General features: G+C 41.6%; 1 protein-coding gene across 2 annotated transcripts in view; it reads left to right on the top strand.

Moving 5' to 3' along the window:
- The window catches only part of MBD5 (methyl-CpG binding domain protein 5), a 107,380-nt gene that overhangs the window by 24,745 nt on the left and 57,500 nt on the right, over window positions 1-25,135 (top strand). For both annotated transcript variants that reach the window (XM_042041181.1, XM_042041180.1), the window contains exon 2: window positions 18,024-18,121. The gene's annotated coding sequence lies outside the window, so the exon portion shown is untranslated. The remainder of the gene's footprint in view (window positions 1-18,023; window positions 18,122-25,135) is intronic.

The raw sequence follows: 25,135 nt of genomic DNA, 5'->3' as shown, positions 1-25,135 counted from the left end.
GCCCTCTGGCAGTGGGAAGCCATTCCCTGTGTCCTGTCCCTCCATCCCTTCTCCCAAGTCATTCTCCAGCTTTCCTGGAGCCCCTTTAGGCCCTGCAAGGGGCTCTGAGCTCTCCCTGGATCCTTCCCTTCTCCAGGTGCACACCCCCAGCTCTCCCAGCCTGGCTCCAGAGCAGAGGAGCTCCAGCCTTGGGAGCATGCCCATGACCCCAGTCTGGGAGCAGAGCCCTGTGTCACGTATCTCGGGAAGAGCTTTGAGCAGGCAGCGGGAATATCCCTGCGCTCCGCCCTGGATCCCACTGTGCCCCCATCCCTGCAAAGCCCACCATCCCCCCTCCATGCCCCGGCTCCGTGTGCCGTGCCAGGTGGCCCCTGGCTGTGGTGGTGCAGCCCTGCCCAGCCTGTGCCAGGCACTCGCTGCCTTCTGGCCCCTGGCTGGGAGCCTCAGGAGCCTTTTGGTGCCGCAGCAACAGATGTGTGCAGAAAGGGCCGCGTGCTCCTGTCAGGGCCGCCCGCCTTGCACGGGGCCATATGGTTTATAGGGATGTGGGGGTGCTGCTGGGCCGGCAGCTGATGGCAGCTCAGGGATTAAATGCAGAATGGAGCTTTCACTGAATTCTATGTGAAGCAACATTAGGGAAAACATGGTTAAGCCTTAAAAGTGACTGACCTGCCCAGATAGCCCCGTGTTAAAGAATACGCAGAGAAATGCTCATTCAAACTTCCTTTAATGCTATCTTGAAGAATTTTACTGCCATATTTAGGAATTTTAATGCCGTATTTAAGGATTTTAATGCCATATTCAAGATTTTCCAGCGCCCTAACTTCTCTAATGCAGCATTCAGGACTTTGGCCAAGATGGCTCGTTCTCATTGTGTATTATAATTTTAGGGAGTAGTGGTGGATTTCAAGAAAGAAAAAAGTGAGAATATCCTGAACTTCTATTTATTTATATTCAGCAAGTTGAATTGAGGAAAAAACCCCATTTTTTTTCTCATTTAAGAAACCAAACTATTGCAGGTAAAAATATGTGGTAGAAAATGTTACTCGATTAAGTGTGTAGGCCAATTATTTTTGTAGTTCTATTTATCACTGATGATAAAGCATCATTAAAAATGGCTTTTTTCCTTTCCATTTTGAGGCCACTCATCTTCCTATGCAGCTTTAATTGGGCAGCTCTTAAAGAAATGTGGGAATTTAGTATGGGAAATTGAAATGGGATCCTGTTTAGATTGAGTAGAACTGGAACAGCCCTCAGAATTTAGAAAGCTTTTTTTTTTCTTCCCCCTCTAATTAAGGGATAGATGTTTAAGTCAACATTCCCTAAAAAACCCCATCAGGTCTTCATGGAGGCAGCAATTGTGGGACCAATACCATGGAATATCAATTAAAGGCATCTGCTGCAGGTGTCTGAGATGGACCTCAAGTCTGAAACCAGAAAATGTCATTCAAGTTTTTTCTCTTTTTTTAAATCCTCAGCCAATAGGATGAAATAAAACAACAGTTAAAGGGAGAGAGGAACAAAACACAACCCAGTGACATTCAGATTGTTTTTCATCGTCGTTTTTGCCCGTGGTAAATGTAGAGACCCCACCCATTTATGTGATGGGGCCGACAGTTGCAGAACACAGGTTGTGTGATGGGTGTTGGGTTTTTACCTCCTTGTTGTCCAACAGGAAGTCCAGGATCCTTGTTGGGAAGGTGCTGTTACATCCCACATTGTGTCAACTGCAGAGACAGCAGCGAAAATAATGTGCGAAAAATGATGAGCAGTCACTGGCCCTTTTTATCTTGAATTTCTCCCCCCAGTTTCTCCCCAGCATGCTTGGGCACATTAAAAGAGGGCGTTTTCCAGGACTCCTTGATGATTTAATCCAACCTGTTGGGATACACCTTCACAGAATGAGGATCCATCCCAGCTCAGGGCAGATAGCCCAGTCAGCACTCAGCAGGCCAAGAGAGATTTAGCCTACAGATATCACCTCAGTTCTGCTGCTTAACTGTCTGCTAAAAGTAATTAAAACACTCAATGATAGAAGAAAAATCTGTGATTAAAATCCAAGGGTTGCATCCAGCCATCTCCAAGGCAGAACCCCTCCTGTCCTTCCATCGCCTCCTATAAAACCATATTAATTTGGGAGGAATCTTGGGCAGTGGTTGAGTTTTGACCCATAGTATTGTGATGGGATAATTTTAGCTTCATCCATTTCTAGATAAAATAAAAAAATTGAGATTTGAGGAAGGCTGCTCTGGTTCATAGAGTTGAATGATTTTAGTTGTGGTTTAATATCAAAATAAATGCTACATGATGCATCTGCATAAACATCGCCATTTTTACAGATGTGAATCAGTGTTTGGTGCCTATAGTCAATGTGCCTGTAGTTCCTCACATAGGATGACGTTTGAAAAGTGGCAACATTCAAGAGTGTTGGAGCAATCTCATAAAAGGTGGATGTTGGTCTCTGCTCCCAAGGAACAAGTGACGGGACAAGAGGGAATAATGGCCTCAAGTTGTAGCAGAGGAGGTTTAGGTTGGATTTTGAGGAAAATTCCTTCATGGGAAAGGCTGTCCAGGAGTCCCCATCCCTGGATTTAAAAACCGTGTGGATGTGGCACTTGGGGACATTAGCAGTGCTGGGAATGGTTGGACTCGATCTTAAAGGTCTTTTCCAAGCTGAGTGAGTCTGGGATTTTGTGAAAGGATATTGGGTATCTAAATGACAAAGTCTGGTGACTTTGTCCATGCTTTAAAAAAATTATATAAACACACAAAGCAAATAAACAAAACCAACCTTTCACTGCCAACTTTTGTATTCCAGACATTTGTATTTGAAAGTTAAACTGAATATTGTGTTTGTAGAATTGAAGGTGGTGCAGAACAGAGAATGTCCAGGGTAGCATCCTGAAAACTTACACAGTTTCTCAGTAGCTTTTGAAAACAGTTCCTGCAGAATGGAAACACTGTTTTGCCAATCACAAATTGCTTGTCAGATTCCAAATACCTAGAAGAAATCCATGTGTTAATTCATTAAATTTTTCATTGACTAAAGTCAAGAATTCTTGTACAATGAAATTATTTTTGGATTAATTTTTGAATTCTGTAATTTAATAAGCTTTAGACACAAGGTAATTCCCTGTATTACCTTATTTTTGGTGTTGGGTTATAAATATGCTGATGTAAATGAGTATATTCTGATGTCTGCAGGTGTGAGAGGTTGCATTTAAATGAAGTACAATTTAAATCAAGTCCATCTGGGCTGGCTATAGATTGGCCTTCTCTCTCCCTTTGTCTTTCCCTCCATGAGTAAATGATGCCATGTGGGATTCCTGGTAGGAGATCCTTCACAACTCCTTATAAACTCTCCACAAATAAGGAATAGCTGCCTAATAATAATAATTACCGAAATAATTCTATAATTATTATTAATATAATAGAATTATTTCTATTAGTAGTCTTTTTTTTTTTTGTGAAAACCTTCATCTTTTTCTAAACAACTGCAGACTCTTGAGCTCACTAGTTCAGTAATTCTCAGATAATTTTGTGCAGGAAAAGGCTGAACTGTGATGCTGAACACTGGGAACTGTTGATGGATGAGATTCTCCAGCGTCCTTGCTGGAGGTGCCGTTCCCGGATCGGTTTTCCCTCTGTGCCAAGTCGGATGTTGTGAAGCTCCAGCTGCCTCAGCCTCATTGGAGCTATAATTTATTTAACTTCCCTGAAAGTCTTGCTCTGCTCCCCCTGATGTCTCCGTGCGATCCCAACTGCGGAATCCGTAGCTCCGGGTGGGATCGCAGCCGCCTGGATGCGTTTGTGCCACCGGAGGGTTCCCAGTGGAAGGATCCTCCAGCATGTCAAATTTATCCCATCCCATGTGCTGTTCTTGGGGCTCTGCTGCATCATTTGGGGTGTCTGCTGCTGTAATTTCCGTGGAGTATGACTTCAAGGATGTGGCTCCTTGGGAATGGCAGTGGAAAGGCAGCGGAAGTTGCACTTTGTCATCTCTTGAAGTTCTCCTTAAAGAAACTCCCGCTCCTTCACGTGTGGTTGTTTTCCATGGGGGTTTGTCCCTGGAGCTCATGGTTTGAAATTTCCTTGGTTGTTCTGAAGAACAACTCAGAATTTTCAGCAGCTTTTTAGCAGCTAGTGAACGACTGCTCCATGCTCTGGGTTTAGGGAATGTTCGCCTTTTTTCTGGAGTTTCCTGCCACGCCTGTTCTTGCAGCCTTTTTTGGAAGTGCTTTGGTCACTTTGCTACAGTTACTTCTCATTAAAAGCCCGATTTTAGGAAACCTGATGCCTACCGGAGAAGCCTTTAGTCTCTGAACCTTTTATAAATACTCTACATAGTTACTTTGTCTAGACTTGTAACTCATTTGTGTTTCTACTCTCAACTCAGTATCACTGCTAGATAATCTTTTTTGTTGCCTCTTTGTAACTTTTTTCCTCACTTATTCGATGTTCTGCACTCAGCTTGTGCCCAAAGCCTTGACATTGAATAAACTTTGCAAGTTTTTCAACACTTATTTTTTACCTATTCTTTGATATGCCAGGTAATACCAATAAATATGTCATTAATTTGCTTTCTTATTTACAATCTGCATATTCACATATTTTAAACAACTCTAAGATACATCACCACTCAAAATAGTAAATAATGCAATTATCAGACCACATAATTGCCCTAAAAGTTGTAACAAATAATTTCCTTGTCATCTTTGTATTTTGTGGACTCTAATTTATCTGTATACCAGACCGTACCTTAGCGTTTACTGTTCACATTGATTTGAAACGCATGAAAATGGAGTTTCTTTTCCCAAATGCAGCAGCAGTTTGTGAGTTTGTGACTTCTTAACCAAAGAAGTCCCCAAAAAGAGGGATCTTAGAAAAATGGAGTTTAAAACAGTCCCTGTGGGATCTAAACTTTGTGTTGACTTTTCTCTGTTGTGTTTTGGGGTTTTTTCTCTTTCTCAAAGGCTGTTGGAGTTTGACTGAGGAAATAGTCCAAAATTTAAAATTTAGTAGTTAAATTACGCAGAGGTTTTAAAGATTGTGATTTGAGGGAGGTCTCAAATCTTACTTTGAGTGAAGCTTTGCACAAGAATGGTTTTATCACAGAAATATTTTACTTGAGTTGAATATTTTTTATACTTTACACTTAAATAATTGCAAAATTTACCTTTTAAAACCATGTCCTGTTTGTCCCTCACCTACTTGTCTGTAGTTTTAGTGAGAACCTGGTGCCTGTTTGATCCAAGCTTGCCCACAATTCCATGGAAGGAAATAAAAAATGTCTGTGCAGGAGTAGGGATGGAGCACATTTCAGCTTTCCCACCTGTGGCACAGCTGGTTCAGCGAGAGAAGATGAAAGCCAGAAGATCAAATCAGTTTGGACAGGAGAACTGGAAGTGCAGGAGATCAGGAGGTTCCTCATGTGAGGGAGTTGTATTATTAGTTTACAAGATTCTTATTGGCATAAAATAAGAAAATAAGGGATGATGAGGAGAATTTGTGTCAATGGAGGGAATACAGAGGGGAAGATGAATGTGATTTAATTTGGGGGATGAAGAAATTTCAGGAGCCCCATCTCTGGTCAGAGGGAAGAGATCGATTTGGGGCTGCAGAGCAAAGCTTGAAGAGGGAGGTGAGGAGGAGAAAAGTAATAAAAATAAATTAATGAGGCTTCTCATTTTTAAGATAAAAATGTGTCTCAGGTTGTTGGGCTTTGTGTCAGGCACCTTCCACTATCCCAGGTTGCTCTGAGCCCCGTCCAACCTGGCCTTGACCACTTCCAGGGACTGGGAATCCACAACCCACGCTGGGCAAGTCACTCTCCTTGAGACACTGAGGAAATACCTGATGGAAAAGGTTGGGAAAGAAGCCAGGGAGAGGGATTCAGGGAGCCTGGAGCGGGTTCAGCGCGTGCTAGGGATGTGGAAGGAGGCAGGTGAGAGCACCCAGGGAGACAGAGGAGAGATTTCCATCTTGGAGCTATTTTAGACTCTGCTGTTTTCCATGGGGAATTCCCATTCAGCAAAGAACAGTGCCATTCTTGTGGAGTAATTCAGTGAAGCTCTGTGATAGAATCTTATATTAGAAACTTGTTAAACTGTAGAAAATACTCTGAGAGCTATCCATCTTATCACAGCTTTTAAAAATAAATGAGTGTGTTGCAGAAAAGGGGAATTGTCCAGGCAGCATGAAGTTAACCCAGGAAGCAACTTTACCTTCTAACTGCATTAAAACCAAAGATTATGATGATTAAATTTTAGCATTGTTTACAGTAGGTGGTAGAATTCCTAAGGAATCCATGGAATCTGTGCCTTTTCCCAGCAGAAAGCAGTGACTCAACAACAAACTGACACTGTGACCTCAGCTACCTAAGAGGACCCAACTTGCTTTGAAAAATATTTCCTTATGTTTCAAAAGAAAGAAAAAAATCTTGCTGAGGTATTAAGATTTGTTGGCAGTATCTCTTGCTCCTACAGTACACAGAATTCAGAATATCTCAGGCCTTGACAACCAAGAAATGAAAAGTTATGGGACAAGAAAATCCAGATTTAAATCTTTCCCTGCTGAGCTGGCACTTTGACTGAAAATTGTTTGTATGCTAAGGTGGAGTTGCTGTGAGTAGTAGAAGGAGCAGTTGAAATGTCTAAATGGAGCTGTTGATTGGATTTAAGGAGATTTATTAAACTTTCCCTGTTCACCTCGTGGACAGTCTTTCTGCATGTTTATGTTTCATTTCCATGGTAAATGGGGCCCATTTTCTATGGGAAAGATGAATGTGAAATAGAGATGTGGGTTTAGTGATACTCAGAGCACAGAACTGGTTGTCATCCAGGGAGGGGGAATCACCAAAGGGCACTTCTTCCTGGAGGGTATGGAAAAGGCAGAGACAGACTCGTCCTGGAGGGGCACAGGGAGAGGCAATGGACACAGCTTGGGAAAAAGGAGATTCCAGTTAGGTACAAGAAAAATTAAATCACCAGGGCACTGGAGAAGTTGTAAAATCTGTGTTTTGTAGGAATGTGAGACTTGCTTGATAATGGCCTGAACACCCTGATCAAGTTGGAGCTCCCTGGAGCAAGAGGTTGGATTGGAGCCCTCCAGAGTTCCTTTCCAGCTGGTGCATTCTGTGATCCCAACCCATAGGAAGTGTAGATTTTCTATGGAATGAAGGAGTCAGGAGGTTGGAGGGCAGGTGTCCTCTGCTAGGTCAGCACAGTGGGGTCACTCTGGCCTGTGACCACTCCAGGATTTACAGGCCCCCACCTCTGTCCTGCGTTTTGGCTATGGTGTCTTATCAAAAGTTAATTCAGATTATAGTTAGTACAACAAGAAATCAGGTGTAAGGCTCAGCTCCTGGTTGTGTGAGTGCTGGGGAGGGGCGAGGTGCAGGGCAGGAACAGGAGTTGAGTGTGAAAATGCAGAAATCTGGGGTCAGTTTCTGATCCATCCTAAAGTTACATTTACTCCATGCTTATTATTTTTTTCTTCATGTAACCATTGGATTTCTTGCCATCACACTGGTTGTGAGTGGCCAGGATTATCTGCAAACACATAAACATTTATCTGTGTTGATTTCTTATAAAACCATATCATTCTGTATTAACTTAGCACAGGAAAAAGATTTTAGACTTTCTGTGCAGAGGATTTTGGGGTGGGGTTTTTGTCCTGATGCCATCCAGCGTGTATTTTCATATTTGATTATTTCATGTTTATTCCTGCTTGCATTATTTGCCATACACAGGTTACCAAAATCAGACATTTGAGGAAATACCTGTTTTTTTTACAATTTCAGTCCCAGAGGCTCATAAATGACAAATACCCCGTTTGAGGACCTCGGTGCAGTGCGCTGGAGGGGACGTAACTGGTTTATGACTTACGGCCATGTCTGCATGGACACTCACTCCAAGGGATTCCAGCCCCATGATTTAGTACTCCTACTTCAGGGCTCAAATGCTGCTTTGCCTTATTTATTCAAGACACCTGAATGTGCCTTTGTCTGGTCTCTTAAGGAATAATGGCATGGAAAGAGGAAGAGAAGGGAATGTGCAGGACAAGGTTTAACAGCATCCGTGGAGCTGGAATTGTAAACAAGGGAAGATAACAGGGAAATGCTCGGGCTGGAGTAGGGAATTCGAGCTGGAAATAAAAGGTGAAATGGAGAAAGAGAAGATTAAGACTAAATGTCATGGAAGAGCATTCAGCAAGACTCGTGGCTTTTTCAATGATTCTTCCAAAGAAAGCAAGGGAAAAACTGCTTTGGGACAAAGGCTCTTCTTTTTTTTTTAATTTTCTTTTTCCTTTCTTTGTTTGTTTATTTTTGTTTGGGTTTGGTTTTGTTTTATTTTTTGGGGGTTTTTTTTTGGTTTTTTTGTTTTGGTTTTTTGGGGGGTTTTGTTTTGGTTTTTGGTGGTTTGGTTTGGTTTTGTTTGCTTTTTCATTTTTTTCCTGTTTCTTTCCTTCGGCTTAACCACTCCATGTAAAAGAATCTCATCTGGGTATACAAAAGAATGCATTAAATTTTTGAGGCATGGCTGTGGACCTCAGCATCCCTGGGACTGCTGTGATGGTGCCACGAAGCTTCGCTGACCCGGAGGCGCCGGCTTTGCCGGCAGCATCTCAGAGTGCAGCGTCCTCGTGTTGTACATCTGGAGCAGCTCTGTGCTCCGTGGAGTCCTGGAATGGCTTGGGTTGGAAGGGATCTTAAAGCCCATCCAGTGCCACCCCTGCCATGGGCTGGGACACCTTCCACCATCCCAGGTTGCTCCAAGCCCCAATGTCCAGCCTGGCCTTGGACACTTCAGGGATCCAGGGGCAGCCACAGCTGCTCTGGGCACCCTGTGCCAGGGCCTGCCCTCCCTCCCAGGGAAGGATTTCTTTTTCATAGTAAAGAATTCTACTAATTCTCCATAGTAAAGAATTCTGTTTATAGTGAAGAATTTTTTTTTGTAGTAAAGAATTTCCTTCACTGACTTCAGTGGGACTTAGTAGGAATGGAGAGATCAGGGTAGTTCAGGATTCAGTTTTAGATAAGTTGAAAAACATGAGAGTAAAAACTGGGCTGAAGTGGGCTGAGATGAAGAGAGGAAGATGGGAAGAAATTAAGCTTTTATACGAGTGTTTTGCTTTTTTTGTTTGTTTTTAATGCCTGTAAATGCTGTTGCTTTATTTACCGTGAGAAGGACCTAGATGACAATTCCAGCAGTGATGTGGACTATATAATTTGAGATTAAAATCTTTCTGTATAAGAGTAAAAAGAGCGTGAGTGGCAAAGAAACCACCCAAATTTAAACTTTTAAATGTGTCAGATGACAGTTTTGAACAACATCATTATTTTGGCATGGCTACTCCTTGGCTAAGCTTTTAATGTCTTTCCTTGAAAACTTCTAGTATTATCTCCAGTGGTATAAAATTCTGGCAGATCAAAATTGCTTTGGTGGTTGAAACTGGCAACACCTCCCTGAAAAGGAGAATTTGCCTTTTTCTCCAGCAGCCAAACTGGCTGGAGGGATTTCTGCCCACTTCCTCTTGCCCATTCATTCCCTCTCCACATGAAGGTTTTCTCCCCTTTTTGTGGTGGTGTCTCTGTGGGCTAAAGAAATGGAGCAGATAAAACAGATTTTTGTGTGTTTTTATTGGGAGGGGCGATTTAGATGGGTTCTACAAAATCTCCTCCAATGGGTTCAGTTTTTGGGGGGGAGCTGTTTGTTTGACTTGAACCTTTGCATTTTTCTTTTTCCCACATGTATATTTCCAGTCTTCTACCTATCCCAAACAACCATTAGAAACTAAAGGATCTTTTAAACCATGAAGAACTTCTAAGAAACTTTTAAATATAAACCACAATTTTATCTTTGGGTTCAAGAAGTTGGGTTTTTTGCTGCCCCAAGAGGTTTTATGGCAACACAGACACTCCAGATTTCCTTTTCTTGGAGAGCAGCCAGTCTTATCCATAACCCAGCATTATTCCAAGCAGCTTTTCCACAGTTAGGCTGGGAAGAGGCAAACTGCACCCTTGATCCATCGGGATACTGAGGGAGTGAAGCCAACACAGCCCCGGGTGGTTCCTCCTGGTGACAGAAATGGGGATGTGCCGATTGTGGCTCTCCCAGGAAATGTCTGGAAAAATTAACAAGGTTGTTTTCTTAACAGAACATTTCCAAACCTCATTTCAGCCAGGCAGGAAGGGAATTCTGCTTTTATCTGCTGCTGCCTTAATTGTCCACGTGGCTGTTGTGGAGATGTCTCAGGTGATAGTGGTGCCTCTCCGAGCCCCCCAGGAGGAGGCAGTTCCCCTGGAAGGTTTTCTTTTTAATAAAGATAAGATGGAAGGAGTAATGATGGAGACAAAACTGATAAGGGCAGGAATATCAGAAGGAATGGCAGAGCAAAGGCAGAGCTCTTGACTGAACGTGCCTTAAACAGGGATGTGTGCCCGTGGGAATCCTTGTGGCTTCCTGAGCTTTGGAAAGCACAGGTAGCTGGGAAAAAAAATTATGAAGTCCACCCAGAATTATGTTTTTCCTTATTTAATAAAAAAATAAAGAGGGGCAAAAACCTATTAAAACTTTTTCTTTAATGTGCCTAAACCCTCTGCTTTTCCAGCAGGCAGCGCAGTGAGCTGTGAGGAAATGGGATTTTATCTTCTATTTCACAAGGAAGGAATATGGACACAGCTTCAAATAAATTTGCTATTAAGAAAAGGTCCATTATTACATTTAAGGAGTATTCTGAAGTTTCCAGGAGTGATTTGCAGGGGCTGATCTGTATGAGCTGCACACGCAGCTGAAAAGGGAGATAAATTCCTTTCTGTTAGTAACACAATCATCTCCCAAGGTATTTTTTATTAAATTAGATTGGCATAAGTAAAGTGCTCCTGATGTCATTTGTGGATGCACCTAAATCATCAGCTAAAGAGCAGCTGATCTAAGTTTGGCCAAAGGAAGGAATGAAGTTTTGGAAGATTATATTCTTTGCTCCTGATTCCAATCAATCAGAATTTGATATTTGTGTACGGGCTTGTTTTAAAAGCATTGTAATTATGGCAGTGCTATAAATCTTACGTTAATGGAGACGGAAAAAATATTAAATGTGACCCATACTTAGAGCCTAAATATTCAGTGGATGTTCTTTATGGAATGAGGATGAAGGGAAAGCAGGGGGAATAATAGGTATATGTGAATGTAGGCCTGGAGAAGTGGGATAGAAGGATTAAAAACATTTTAATTTTACATAAAATCTTTTACTAGATTTCAGTTTGATGGTGAACATGCACTGCTATATAAAGAAGTATTCCTCCGTTAAATCTTGTGGGATTTGGAGGCACTTATGAATTAATTTGTTTCCAGGAGTTCCATCAAAAGAGAAATCCTTTGTAAAACTGCAGGTGTTAAAATACAGACCAAAAAAACACTTCTTGGTCTGGGAAATTAGACACAGTTCTTAGTCAAATATTGAAATTAAAATGCAGAAAGGACCCCTGAAACCTGTTAATTATTACTCTCAGATTTCAGAGAAATTCTTTTCCAGACTTACTTTCAGGTTTTCTTTCCTTAAAAATAAATAAGATATTTGTGATTTCATGGAAATCCTTCCAATGATACCAAGATTTATTGTTTAAACATTGATAGCAGTTAAATAAATCAAAATATCCAAGAGAGGAGGGACTAGTGCAGACCCAGGGCAGTCCCAGCCGTGGCAGTGCCCAAAAAGAGGCAGAAACTGCTTGAAACATGGTGTAAACCTCTGCATTTTGTGCTGAATAATTGTAATCAATGAAAAGAACAGGAAAATACTGTTGAATGGAAACTGTCATAAGATCAGCCAATTAATACAATTCTTCTGTTGTGTTTGATTGCCTTTTCTGTCCTTGGAAGAAGCCAGAAAATAAACCAAGAGATGTATCTGAAGAGATGCATTTTCTCCTTTGGCTGTGTAACCACACATTGATACATTCATAAATTTACTACATTTTGGGCTTCTGAATGTTTCTAATTTCATTTTGGAGGAGAAAAATATTTCTTCAAACAACTGAGGCTCAACACTGTGCCATTTTTTTCCCTTTTTAAAAGGAATTCTCTGAAGAGATGTCAGTGTTTTATCTGCAGTGAAGTGTCCTCTTTTCAGGTTTTGATTCAGTGGCATCATTTCTGGTACCCAGTGTTTGAAAGCAGAGGAGCATTAATTATTTTGTAATAGTAAATGTCAGCGTGCAGTTGTCTCAAAACCCACCAAAAATAGAACTTTCAGCCCAACTTGCACCCTCTTTGCAGGTTTTGAACGCGAGCACCTCTAGGAAATAACCATTTGGAAATTAAAGCTTTGATTCCACAGTTGTCTAATTCAGCCCCTTCAGTTTTTAGCTCTAAGTTTAGAAAAAATGGGAGTGTGGCATCAGTTGCCTGTGCAGATTTGTTACAGACACAGCCTGCCCTGGAGGCAGCAAACGCTGTCAGGGTGACAGCCACTGCCACAAACCAAAGGGGAATATTTTTGGAACCATCCAAACAGCAGAGGGAGAACATCCTGTTATAAACACAGTGATACTTGCATGGCTAGAAAAATATTATTCTCTTTTCTTTCTCCAGCACAAGAAAATAAACAACAGGGAGCGTTCTCACCCTTGCATTCATTTTTCCTGGTTTGCACATTTTTCGGGAGAACCCCGGCTCCTTGCAGGGTTGGAAGCACTGGGTGACAGCTGACAGGAATTTTGTGTTTCCCTTCCAACTGTGTCACCACCATAGCAGGGATTTGAGGAGGTCACTAAAACTCACTGTGCCACCACGGTTTTCTGGGAGTAGAGTAAGGCTCTGTCACCTCCACGTGACTTGGGAAGTGAATTACGCTCGGGAGTGTATTTTTGGATACAGGAGATGTTTGGGTGAATGGCAGTGTAGATGCAAAGGGGTCTCTTTTATACCTAGAAATTGCAAAAGTTCTCTTTTTTTAGAGACAGTTTGAATTTGCTGCTGCGTCACCTGAGGTGAGGGACGTGTGAGTGGTCTCTCAGTGGTTATTTTAATGAGTCTGAATTCAGAGAGCACTTGGGTGAAATATGAGTAAATCTCATTACTCTGACAGTGGTTGCCTGACTACAAAGAAAGTTTATATTTAGTAAACCACTCACTCCTGTGACCTAGTTTGCTGTGGATGATAATTTTCTTAGCGTGGCATTGAGCTCACTTTCCCCTGTTCAATTTCCATGAATGAGGGATTCTTCCCGTCCCTTGTTTTCTGGGCTACTCAGAAAGGAAGACTCATGGAAGTTAACTCAGTCCATGGGATTTCTTCCCAATCTCCCATCCAGCCCTGCCCTCTGGCAGTGGGAAGCCATTCCCTGTGTCCTGTCCCTCCATGCCTTGTCCCCAGTCCCTCTGCAGCTCTCCTGGAGCCCCTTTAGGCCCTGGAAGGGGCTTTGAGCTCTCCCTGGAGGGCTTTGAGCTCTCCCTGGAGCCTTCCCTTCTCCAGGTGAACATTCCCAGCTCTCCCACCCCGTGGCCTCTTCTGTGCTCCGTTACACTGTTCAGCTTTAAAGAGAGATTAGCTGCTAAAAAAGTATTTAGAAGTAATCCAGAAAGGAAGAAAATGGAGATATTCGTGTTTGGAAGATAAATGGGATTTCTTTCTGATGTAGTTTGTGTCTCATTGAGGGCTGGGGGATTTATTTCTTCCAGAAATATTTTGGTTCTCAGAAATTTTGATAGCAGTGGGATTTTGCCTGTAGTAAAAGATAAAGTATCTGTTGTCTATATACATAGAGAAAACACATTTGTTTATTCTGTATATTTATGTATATATACTGCTTATATATAATGTGGGGGTTAGACTTAAATATGAATAAATAGAGACAAGTATCTGGTGCAGAAGCAGTGCCCCACACCACAGCATCCCCAAAACTGCCCTTCCCCAGAATACCAGAAATTAAATTAGTACAATTAGTGAGGCTTTCCTACTTTTAGTTACAATATCTTCTTGTTTTCTAATGGTAATTAGAAAATTCTGTTCTATTGGTGTCAATAAAATGGTAAATAACAGTTAAAAGCAGGATGGAATTCTTCCTTAGGACAATCTTGGAGAAGACTCATCTGTCATGTGATCTCATTAGTCCTTGCTCGCTCATCTCTGACAAAAACAAGCTGACCTGCTTTATTTATTTCTCACTTCAAACTATTAATTTAAAAGAAAGATTGAGGCAGCCTTTTCAGCATTATTGTGGAATAAAAAAGGGAAAACACGCATGTGTTTTCTTCATTCTTTTCCAGTGGTAGCCTGTGGAACTCAGCTGGATCATGGTGGGGGTTCTGAGCTCAGAGGAGAATCTAGCCCTGCTCATTCTTGCATATTCCTGGTCCTGTCCTCCTCCTGCACTGCACCCCTCAGGTGTGAAAATACAAACAAAGATCCCTTCAGTGTTTTTTCAATCTGCTGGTCCTTTACAAAAAAACAAAAAAAGAATTAGGAGATACTTCCCTAACTCTGTGTGCAGAGACTGTGTTATGCGTCGAAAATTTCTGCTGTTTCCTGCGTGCATTTATCTTGCTGTGGAATAATTTTCATGTGACTGCAAGGATTTTTTCTCACAAACAAGAAAAACACCTCCCAGAGGCAACGGCTGATGGAGATTGCAGAGGCTTTGGAGTGTTTCTGTGTGGTGCATCCCAAATATTCCCTTAGCTAACAGAAAATGATGTGAGATTTTGCACCTGTCTGAGCTGACAGGTTTCTTTTCATTCCTAAACATCTCTAGGAAGCTCAGGCATATTTGTCACCCATGAGATTGAAGAATCATCATGGAATCCTGGAATGGGTTGGGTTGGAAAGGACTTTAAAGCCCATCCAGTGCCACCCCTGCCATGGGCAGGGACGCCTTCCATTATCCCAGCTTGCTCCAAGCCCCAATGTCCAACCTGGCCTTGGATACTGCCAGGCATCCAGGGGCAGCCACAGCTGCTCTGGGAAATCCACTCCAGGGTCTCCCCACCCTCACAGCCAAGAATTTCTAAATTACTTTTGATTGAGTAATGAATTTTCAAACATTTAATAATTATTGTCGTGTGTTCACGCAGTTCAGCTTCTTCAAAGTTGCTACATGGGAATAAATTAAGAAAAATTTATAGGAAGATTCATATCTCAGAAGATACTAAATGTTGAGTTGTAGCTAAAGAAATGTTTTGTCCCCAGTCCAGGAAGAAATTTTTTTTAAAAAAAGAGAAATCAAAACAGATTCTTCCATTTGAGCAGAGACATATGTTTGGTGGGTTGGCACCAGACTAGGATGCAGAATCCTGTAGAACCAACTCTTCATACTCTGGGATATTTAGAGGAACAACATTCAAAATAAGGTGCTGGAGAATATAAGAAAACCAGAAAAATTTAAAAAGAAGAATGGGGAGCACCTGAAGAGCAGCACAAAGGAATTGCAGGCTCCTGGGCTGTGGTGACTAGGAAAGGGTGTTCAGGATCCATAGGGATCTGCTGGATGGGAGTTGGAGCAACCTGGGATAGTAGGAGGTGTCCCTGCCCATGGCAAGGGCTGGAACTGGATGGGCTTTAAGGTCCCTTCTATCCCAAAGCATCCTGGAATTCTGTGGAACTGTGTCTTTATTGGTGTCTGTATCAAATGCCTTTCAGGAATCCACACTGTAAATAACATCATGTGCATTTAAACAGAAAACGTTTAATCTCATCAATAAATTCCCATTAATTGAAGGTGAGATCAGAGTGTCTCCTCCTGGTCTTAGGGTGATGATCATAAAATCAGATGAAGAAAAAATTAAGCACTTGGGTGCCATTCAGCAAAATTAACAGGTCCCAAGAAATTCAGCAGATTCCCTTGAAAGATGTGGTTAAACCCAGAAGAAATTTCTTCCCAGTGCTCTGATGCTCCAAGCCCTTGGAGAAGGCTTAGAGGTTTTGAGAACAAAATTAATGATACCCTTACAATTATTGCAGTTGTTGTGGTTGAGAGTGATGATTAAATCCGATCAGAAATAACATCTGCAGTGGGAACAGAGTTGAAGTATCTGGATTGTGGTTGTGCAGTTCACAAAGAAAATAGAAAATATCATCTATTAACACAAAAGGCAACGTGAGAATGATTTACTTGTCAGGCAAAAAAATAAAATACAGATCTTTTCATGGCACTGAAAGAAATCTGGGGAGATTAAGAACTGAATGGGAAGTCTGAAGCACAGTTGATAGAAAACCTAAACACCAAATTATGTGAACAAAGTCATTTTTAGTGAAGACAAGTCCCAGACACTGAACCACTCTGGAGACTCCAAACAAGAGCTGTTTAGAGTGGCACAATGAAATATTGCATTCTCATCCCAGAGCTGCTCCACATTATATGTTTTCCCTTTAAAATGCCATTTTTCTCTCCAATTCTCAGTCCATTTTCCAGTTCTCAGCAGGTGAGCTTCCTCCTTTGGAGCCACTGATCCAAATTCTGTGCTGAACTCCTTAAAGAAATCTGTTGTTGGATCCTGCCTTGGCTTCTGTACCAGTTGATTCCTTGGACTTCACTGGGTTGGCTTAGAGACCAAATAAAGGACACCAAAGCCAACAGAGCTGTCAAAAAGTGGTGCTGGTTGAACTCGATGATCCTCAAGGCTTTTTCCAACCTTAACTACTCCTGATTCCAAGGGGTTGTAGGTTTTGGCTGCACAGGGCGTGGATTTAAAGGTGATGGGTTTGGGTTTAGGGCTATTGGGGCTGGAGAAGCCCTCCAAGGCCATGGAGTCCCAGCTGTGCCCGTTGCCCCCCTTGTCACCAGCCCAGAGCCCTGAGTGCCACCTCCAGGCGTTCCTTAGACCTCAGTGCACCAACATTTGGTGTCTTGGATTGGGTTGTTCAGTGATGTTGAGCTCATCACCAGATCCTTCTCACCTCTTGTTTCACAGAAACTTCTGTGACTTCCAGGTATTCCTTGAGCCTTCAATTACAAAAGCCACCTTTTTGTGTTCCTCTCCTGCCCCTCAACCCCACCTTGAACCATATCTGGAAATTCACCACCAATCTGCCGGGGCAGCGTCGCTCCCAGCGCCTGCACAGCAGCTTCTTAGGACTTTACTGGCTCATTTTGTGTCTGGAAAGTTTTCCCCACACTGATCCATCACTTCCCAGCTGGGCAGGCGTGGAGGTGCAGGGACAGCCAGTTATTTTCTCAGATGTGCATGAGAAAGAGAGGGAACATAATCGTGGGCAACTTCATTTCAGAGACTGATGTGAGTTATGTCCTCTTCGAGGATTTTACATTTTTGGAAGCTCAACGAAGAGCAGAGTATCCATGTAGATATTCCATAACTTGCTGGTTTCTGGGAGAAGTTGGTTTGAAAGGTGTTTTTTCTCAGGTGATGGAAGTCAGGGGCGTTTTCCTTTGCTCAGAGTTGGATTCCTCCATGGTCTGAGAAAGTGTAAACCAAGTGGAATTGACTGAGTAAAAAAGAAAAATTGTTTACAAGACAAAAACTTTTGGACCTGATGAATTTTGTAGTGATTTAATTTTTTATATTCATCTTTCTGTAGTTACAGGGCTGAGATATGAAAGCAGCACAAACAAATGATGCTGTGTGGTTTTATTGTTGAATAATTTTATTTTTTAAAAGCATAACTGGCATTTATAGTGACCTTGTCTTAAAGTTACCTTTAATTTCAGTCTAGGGAGGTGATTTAACTTTTCATAATTTATTAGTGCTTATAATATGTCACATTTCAATACTAATTGGTAATTTTATTTAATTTAAATTTTAACTCACGGGATCCTTGCTGTTGTTATTTTGGTCTAACAGTGAATTCCCCAAGTCAGGTGTATTTTTATATATATTAATGCAGGGTAATTATCATATTCCTCAAGCAGATAAATCCCTTCCCATATATGGCTCTGATGCTTGATTGTTTATTTTTAACAGCAGCTCCCAAATTCATGTGTTGCATGGAATTGTGCCTTTTTAATAAATAAATAAATCAGTATTTAGCTCTCCTGGCTAATTTTCTGCTCTGCTGTTGTTCTGCAGATCCTTGTTGACGATGGTGGTCGCTGGAGGCAGCACTGTTGAAGATTATCTCATTTACAGACAAGATCTCTGAAATCTGTTTCCTTCAGACAGCAAAGGTAACTCAAATAATCCACATTATGCATTTGTCTAGCAGTAGTAAGTTTGGCTTTGACCTCCAAAATTGAACCGCGGCTGAAGTTTGGGAATCTGACCACTCTGCCAACTTTTAACCTCTTTTTTAATGTTTATTTATTCTAAAGTGAAAAATTATCTCCATGGAAAGAGCTCAGTTTCTTCTCCTCCTTTCAGTCACAAGAATATGAGTCCTTCCTTAGCTTTTCCTTTTTCCTGCGTTTGATGTTTTTCTTTCTTTTTCTTTTCTCGTGAGTTTTCTCACCTGCAGATCAGTTACAATATTTTTGTGGTACTGATGAGACCCAGCACTACCTTAAAACCTGAAGAGTAATTGAGGGTGGGCCTTATGCCCAAAAAGACAAAAACTAGGTGAAAAAAGGGTAGAACAGTGGTCAATCTCTTGAAGGTTTCTATAGAATTTAAAAATGTGACTTCTTTAAATTAAATACTGAAAGCACAAATCTGATGTGTCCTGTGCCATTTATTTTCTCTGCATGTGTTATTTATCATCAATGTGTGGTCTTCTGAGCCAAATAAATGTGAGGATATTCGGGAGAGTTTTGTTTATGTATCATTTTTTCCTATTTTGAAACTAACTCAGTATAACACTGTAGGTAATATGGGACCATTTTTTTTCTGTTATGGAAGTAGAGCTAATTTTCCCACTCATTATCTGCTGTTAATTTAATGTGTGGCAATATCTGAAATTTAGTGCTGATTATGGCAGTAGATTTTTGGTTAGCAGTACAGCTCATCTATGAGCAAACCAATTAAGACATCATTTCAGAATATAATTGAGCTCCTAATGGAGCACTTGAATTCACTGGGAATTTACATATTTGCTTTTCTTTGCTGTAGCAGAGAGGTCCAAAATGAGGCTACAGCTTCAGTTTTGAACTTCTGGAGGCACCAACTCGAGCTGAGGCTTTTCAAAGTCAAGCCTGTAAAATGCTCTTGAATAAGGGCATGGATAAATTCGTGGATAAGCTCCTTAATGCTCATATCTGAACTTTGGATGGCTCTTGGGAGCTGGGAATTTGAGGAATCAACCTCCGCTGTTCTTAGGGTGCTGACGCCCAGGTGATGCTCTGATGCAGCACAGTTAAAACTGACTTAAACACAAAGTTCATCCAGTGTTTGTAATTAATTTTTTTCTTTTACTCATGTCTGGATCTGCTGGGAAAGGGCTCATTCTGCAAATCTTTATAGTACATATCTTTATAATACATATATAATATATAATATATATAATCTCTATTTTCAAGCAGCATCAATAGAGAATTCATGGAAGTGCTTCGTTAGCCCAGACAAATTAAGTGTCTCATTTATGGAGTCTTTGAAAATGAAGTTAAAAAGTGAAGGCAGTTCTCTTCCCTTCTCATTTTCCCTTAGTTTGGGGATTTTTTTGACCCTCAGAAGGAAGATTTTTACATTGAAAAGACAAACAGAGCTGATAGAGGTTATTGATACCTCTGCCTTATTGAGGGGTTGGGTTTGTTTTGTTGTCACTCTTCCCTTCCAGACCTTTGCATATGTTTTTATTTGTTCTAAAATGGGAATCTACACCAGTTGGTGAAGGAAAACCAAATGTTTTGGGGGAATAATTATCAAAGTCTGTGTTTGGGTTCCGAAAAAGCCTTTTTTAATGTGAAAAACTAGGGCAGAGAAAGTAGTTTTCTCTGTAAAGTTCCTGTTGGACTGGTTATTTCCTGAAAGTTTTAATATGTAAATGATGATAAACCTCAGGATGCTTCAGTGAAATCCAAGAAAACATTTAGTTCTCATTCTCAGCATCGTAGCTTGTTTTTTGAACTCTTTTTTTCCCCCCACTAAAGTGCTCACAGCTGTACAGGTACTGCAGCCACTGCTGCTGTTCCATTTGATCTATTTTTAAAAGCAGGGGCTCTGTGGATGGAATCCACATTCCTGTGGAGCCCAGTATTCCCAAACCTTCCTGACCCTGCCTCACCCCCTCAGACCTCGTGCATTATCTTTAATTATATGATAATATGCTATTTTCCTCCATAGGAAACCCTTCCATTAAATAGATGGAATTTAACCAGCAATCCGCTGGCTTTAATTGTTCAATCCTTCCTTCCTCAGTAATGTCCAGGCCTTTCCCTGCAGATGGAATTCACAATTTGCCTTCGTGCTTTACTGCACCTTTTAGCAACAGGTGCTAATTTTTGGAGAATCCCACACTGGTTTAGGTTGGAGGGGACATTAAAATTCATCCAGTTCCATGGCAGGGACACCTCCCACTGTCCCAGGCTGCTCCAAGCCCCATCCAGCCTGGCCTGGGACACTGCCAGGGATCCAGGGACAGCCACAGCTTCTCTGGGAATTCCATCCCAGACCCTCCCCACTCTCCCAGCCAGGAATTCCTTCCCAATCTCCCATCCATCCCTGCCCTCTGGCACTGGGAAGCCATTCCCTGTGTCCTGTCCCTCCATGCCTTGTCCCCAGTCCCTCTGCAGCTCTCCTGGAGCCCCTTTAGGCCCTGCAAGGGGCTCGGAGCTCTCCCTGGATCCTTCTCCTCTCCAGCTGAACGTTCCCAGCTCTCCCAGCCTGGCTCCAGAGCAGAGGGGCTCCAGCCCTGGGAGCAGCTCCGTAGCCTCCTCTAGGCTCCTCCAGCAGCTCCATGTTTTCCTTGTGCTGGGGGTAAATCCAGCATTATTAACACGGAAACCTGGCTCTGCAGAGCTGGGAGGATGAGTGGGGTTTGCACCTGTTTATCTTTTTAAACCTGAGACATTCTAGCAGTGCAAAAACTGACAGCCACATCCAGTGCCCTGTGCCACCCCCAGCTCCAAGCCTTGTTGTCTCTGAGGAATTCCCGAGCCGTGGAATGGTGGGACCGTGATGTGGCACTGTCCAAACCCCAGAATTGATGGAGCTGTTTGATTCCCGTGCAGCCTGTGACACACAGAGCCTTGGCTCTGCTCACACTCTGCTCTCTGCATGGCCTGGCTCCCAGCTCTGTCATTCCCGAGGTTTGGGTTGGGGTTATCCTAAGGCAGACAAGGAGCAGGGTTGTGTTCCATCAGTTTTCTCCTCAGCCTGTTTTTCCTGAATTGCCATGAAAAGCAAGGAGCCCGGTTGCCTTTTCTGAAGCCCTGATGTTTTTCTCAGAACAATCAATTTTCTGTCTCGCTCTGTCTTCTTTCCACATGAAAGGCTTGGAGTTGTGTGAAATTCCCAAGGTACTCTCTCTAAAGCAAGGTATAAACGAATTCTACCTTCTTAAATTTAATAAAAGGAGACCTACTTAATTTGAATTTTTTTTTTCTACAGAAATTATTTAAAGGATTTGGGTTAAAAAAAAAAAAAAAGACATTTTCCTAATGTTGCTTTTCAATATCACAACTTTTAGGTGCATTTTAGAGCCAAATTTTCAAAGTACATTTTAAATGTAATAGATTTGATAAGTTGTTCCCTGCCTGAGCAGAAATTCTTGTACGACTTCTGCCAAGTTTTTGCACGGAGCAAGAAGTTTGTTTTCCAGGATCCCCATTTCTCTTCCAGCTGCTCCTTCTGAAATTGAATTATGGGCTGACGTTTTGAATTTTTCCTTACACAGATATTGTAAATAAAACTCACCCACTACAAAGGCTTTTCATTTTGAAAAATTGGAGCAGCAGGCACCCTGAACAAAAGGAAATGTTCCCAACCCTTCTTTTATTGTAACCAAATTAATCAAGCTCAGGGAGTTAGCTGCAATTTCAAAGTTAAATGTTTAAGTAATGCAAAACTTTCTGATCCTGCAGTGTCTCTCTCTTTAAAATTCATAACAAAATTGTTACAGGGTTTTCTTTAATAGTTAATTTTTCTTAGCAGGGCTAAAGATTGGCTTCCTACAGCCCCAGGAACCTGGATACCTCCAGAAAGTTTTGAGGTTCTTGGGATATCTCCAGAAAATGTTGAGGGTTTTGATTATTTCAGTCTGTGGTATTAGAAAATGTTACAGATCTCCATCCTTAGGTTTTCCTGTAATATCACAAGAAATTTCTGTGAAGTAAAAGCCGCATCTTTTTGCTGGAAGTGCTGCTGATTTAAAATAACAGATGAGAGCTCCTGTCATTATTTATTAATTATAAATAATATTTAAAAGAAGAATGTATAGTGTAGTACTTAAGATAAACTGAATTATTCTTTTCTGTTGAAACACCAAACCAAACTCAGATCTTTGATTTTTGTTTTAATAATTCTTTCAGGGAAAAAAAAGGAAGCTCAAGGGCAGAAAATTTAAAATGCAGCTGTTAATGAAAACCTAAGAAAATGGTGTTTCTTACATGAAGGTGTCCTGAAAGGTTGTGAAGAGATTGGTTTTTTCATTTTGCTCTTCAGTTTTGTTTTCTTCTCCCCTTCCTATCAGTTCACATCCTTGGAGGGCCACTATCATGGTGAAGAATGTATTGAAATGCTTAAGGAAAGCATTATCATTTCTGAGATTCTCAACTGCCCTTCTCCTTGAAGGATCCCAGTCCAGGGAAATGCTTGAAAATTAAAACCAGGGATGCTTTTAAAATCAAACACACCAAGTTTCTGAAGAAAAGAGCCTCTCTTCCTCTCAAAACCTGTGGTGATGCTCCAGAGCTGAACACAAAAAGGGTTATTTTTAATTTTTACCACATTCCTGAAAAGTATTCCTGAGAGGTAAAGATCCTCACCAGTGTGGGTCAGCAGTTGCCACAGCTGGCTTTGGCTCAGCCTCCCAAACTAAGTTTGGATCACTTCAAAGGATTCATCACATTTCTTTGAGGTTTCATCACAGAATCATAGAATCATTTAGGCTGGAAAAGACCTTTAGGATCATGGAGTCCAACCGTAAACCCAACCCAAGTCCACCCTCAGTTTATTGGTGCTGTTCTGAGAGGGGGGGCAAAAGCAGCCGAGTTTAGGAGAAGGGAAGGTGAACTAAAGCTTCTATTCCAAAACTCATCAAAAGTGAAAATACCTTCTCTTTTTTGGTCAGTCCTTAATCCAGGACATGGATCCCAGTGTGCATTTTCCATGGGAACAGGAATCTATTTGAGGTGCTCGTTGTTTAGATGTTAGAAAACAAAATGCTCTTGTTTTCATACCACACAAATGGGAGTGTTCACTCGTGAATCTTTATGTGTTTGATAATAAATAGTTCATGAAGAAGTAGCTCCAGGAGTGAATTCTTGTTTCATTCCTGTCACAACAAGAGAACAGCAAATGGAGAAGGAAACCTGGCCACAGGTGCCCCTTCAGTAAAAGGAAAACCAGTATCATACATGTTGTAGATATTACAATGTCTATTTAACCTCTCCTAGATAATTCTAACAGCAATTTTTTTATGCTGCTAATTTTTGTTTGGAAGTTTTATACTTTTGCCAGTGTAGACATTTATGGTGGTTCAGGCCTTTATTTTTTTTTTCTTTAAGTTTTCTTATTATCTGCAGCACAATTTGAGCGTTTGAGTGGCAGCGAGTGACATTTGCAGAGGACAGATCCTGTAGGCAAATGAGCAGGTGACAGGAAGCACAATGGCACTCAGGAATAGTCTGACACGTGGGTGTTCCGACTGGAGGATCCTCTTTGTGTTCAGTGAAGTTCTCATGGAGTAGCTTTCAGTGATACTGTATTCTCAGAGTATAGAATTCAATATATACCCATCACACGCAGCCTTCAGCTGGGGCCCTTGACGCCATTTCTGGTATCATTCTGCCTTACAATACCATTTAAAGTGCAAAAAGCTGAGTAAACTGCCTCTGAGTGTTGTGTCAGAATGATATGCACGTGCCTTGATCAGGTTAATATTTATTCTGTTGATTGTGATCCTTGGAAAACAGTTACTGGGAACTGGTGATGGGAGAGAAAGCACTTTGTTCCTGCAAAGGGTACTTTAAAACTCACTGCCAATTCACTTCTGTTAGGAAACTGCACAACTTGTGTCTTCCAGTGAAACAAGTTAGCAGATCCCTGATTCAGGTGATGCTAGTTAAAAAAAATAAAGCCACATAAGCAGTATTTGGCTGATTTTGCTGTTTGTCGGTGATACTATTAAGGCTGTGGGTAACCCTGGTCTGCATCCCTGCAAATCTGTAGAATCCAGCTCTTCTACAATGTCTCCTCTTGGAAAGGATAGTGACGATTTAAAAGTGAGCCAGGCACCTTCCTGAGAACGAGGGTATAAAGTCTGGGGGTTCCTACCAAGTGTTTTTCCATAATTCAGTTGGTTTTTCTCTTTCTTAGCACTTAAAAAGCTTCTTTCTAATGCCTTTTCAGTGGAAATTATGTTTATGAACTAGTCCATGTACAAAAACGATTTTTCTGATTTGTCTTAAATTCCATTTCCTTGATGATCTAAAATCTAAAATACATTTCAAGCCTTTAAAAATAGAACCACAGGAGGGGACAAGTCCCTGCTTTGACACAGATGTTTCTGCAGGAGGGCCAGTGCCCTCAGATTATCGTGATGGTCCCATCTAAACATATTTAAAATACGAAATTACACATCCTCCATGAATAGTTTTGATTTGGGTTGCAGGAATGTGGAGCTGAAATTCCAGTTAAAGATGGATTATAATTATGAAGGACCAGCCTGGCTGCAGCTGCAGGGACAGGGATAGGACATGCTGATGAGACTGGAGAAGGAGATGGGAATCACACACCTGTTCCCTGGAAAAACAGACTCTGAGAGCCCATGTTTAATGCCCAAAGTTTTATTTGAGTAGTTTGTGAAGAGGGGAGTGTGGCTGGTTGATGATAAAATGCTTTCAAACCAGGAATACTTGTTGGGAAAGCTGTCCTGGAGTGAAGATGGGAGTGGGGCCCTCACTGGACATGGGTTGTGTGGTTGTGTCTGACATCTCTGGAGCTGCTCCCTACAGATTTTGAATTCCTGCCCCAGACAGGTCCTTTTTCTTTCCTAGGCATCTAAAGAAGAGTGAGGAAGGGCTCTGGGGTGACACTCCAGTTCCTAGAGGGGCTCCAGGAGAGCTGGAGAGGGACTGGGGACAAGGGAT

The sequence above is a fragment of the Corvus kubaryi genome, unplaced genomic scaffold, assembly GCF_017639235.1.
Source record: "Corvus kubaryi isolate FWS band 111438036 unplaced genomic scaffold, C.kubaryi_AGA036_p1.0 37396, whole genome shotgun sequence".
NCBI lineage: Eukaryota > Metazoa > Chordata > Aves > Passeriformes > Corvidae > Corvus > Corvus kubaryi.
Note: the sequence above shows the minus strand (reverse complement) of the source record. Positions and strands in the feature narration are given on the sequence as shown.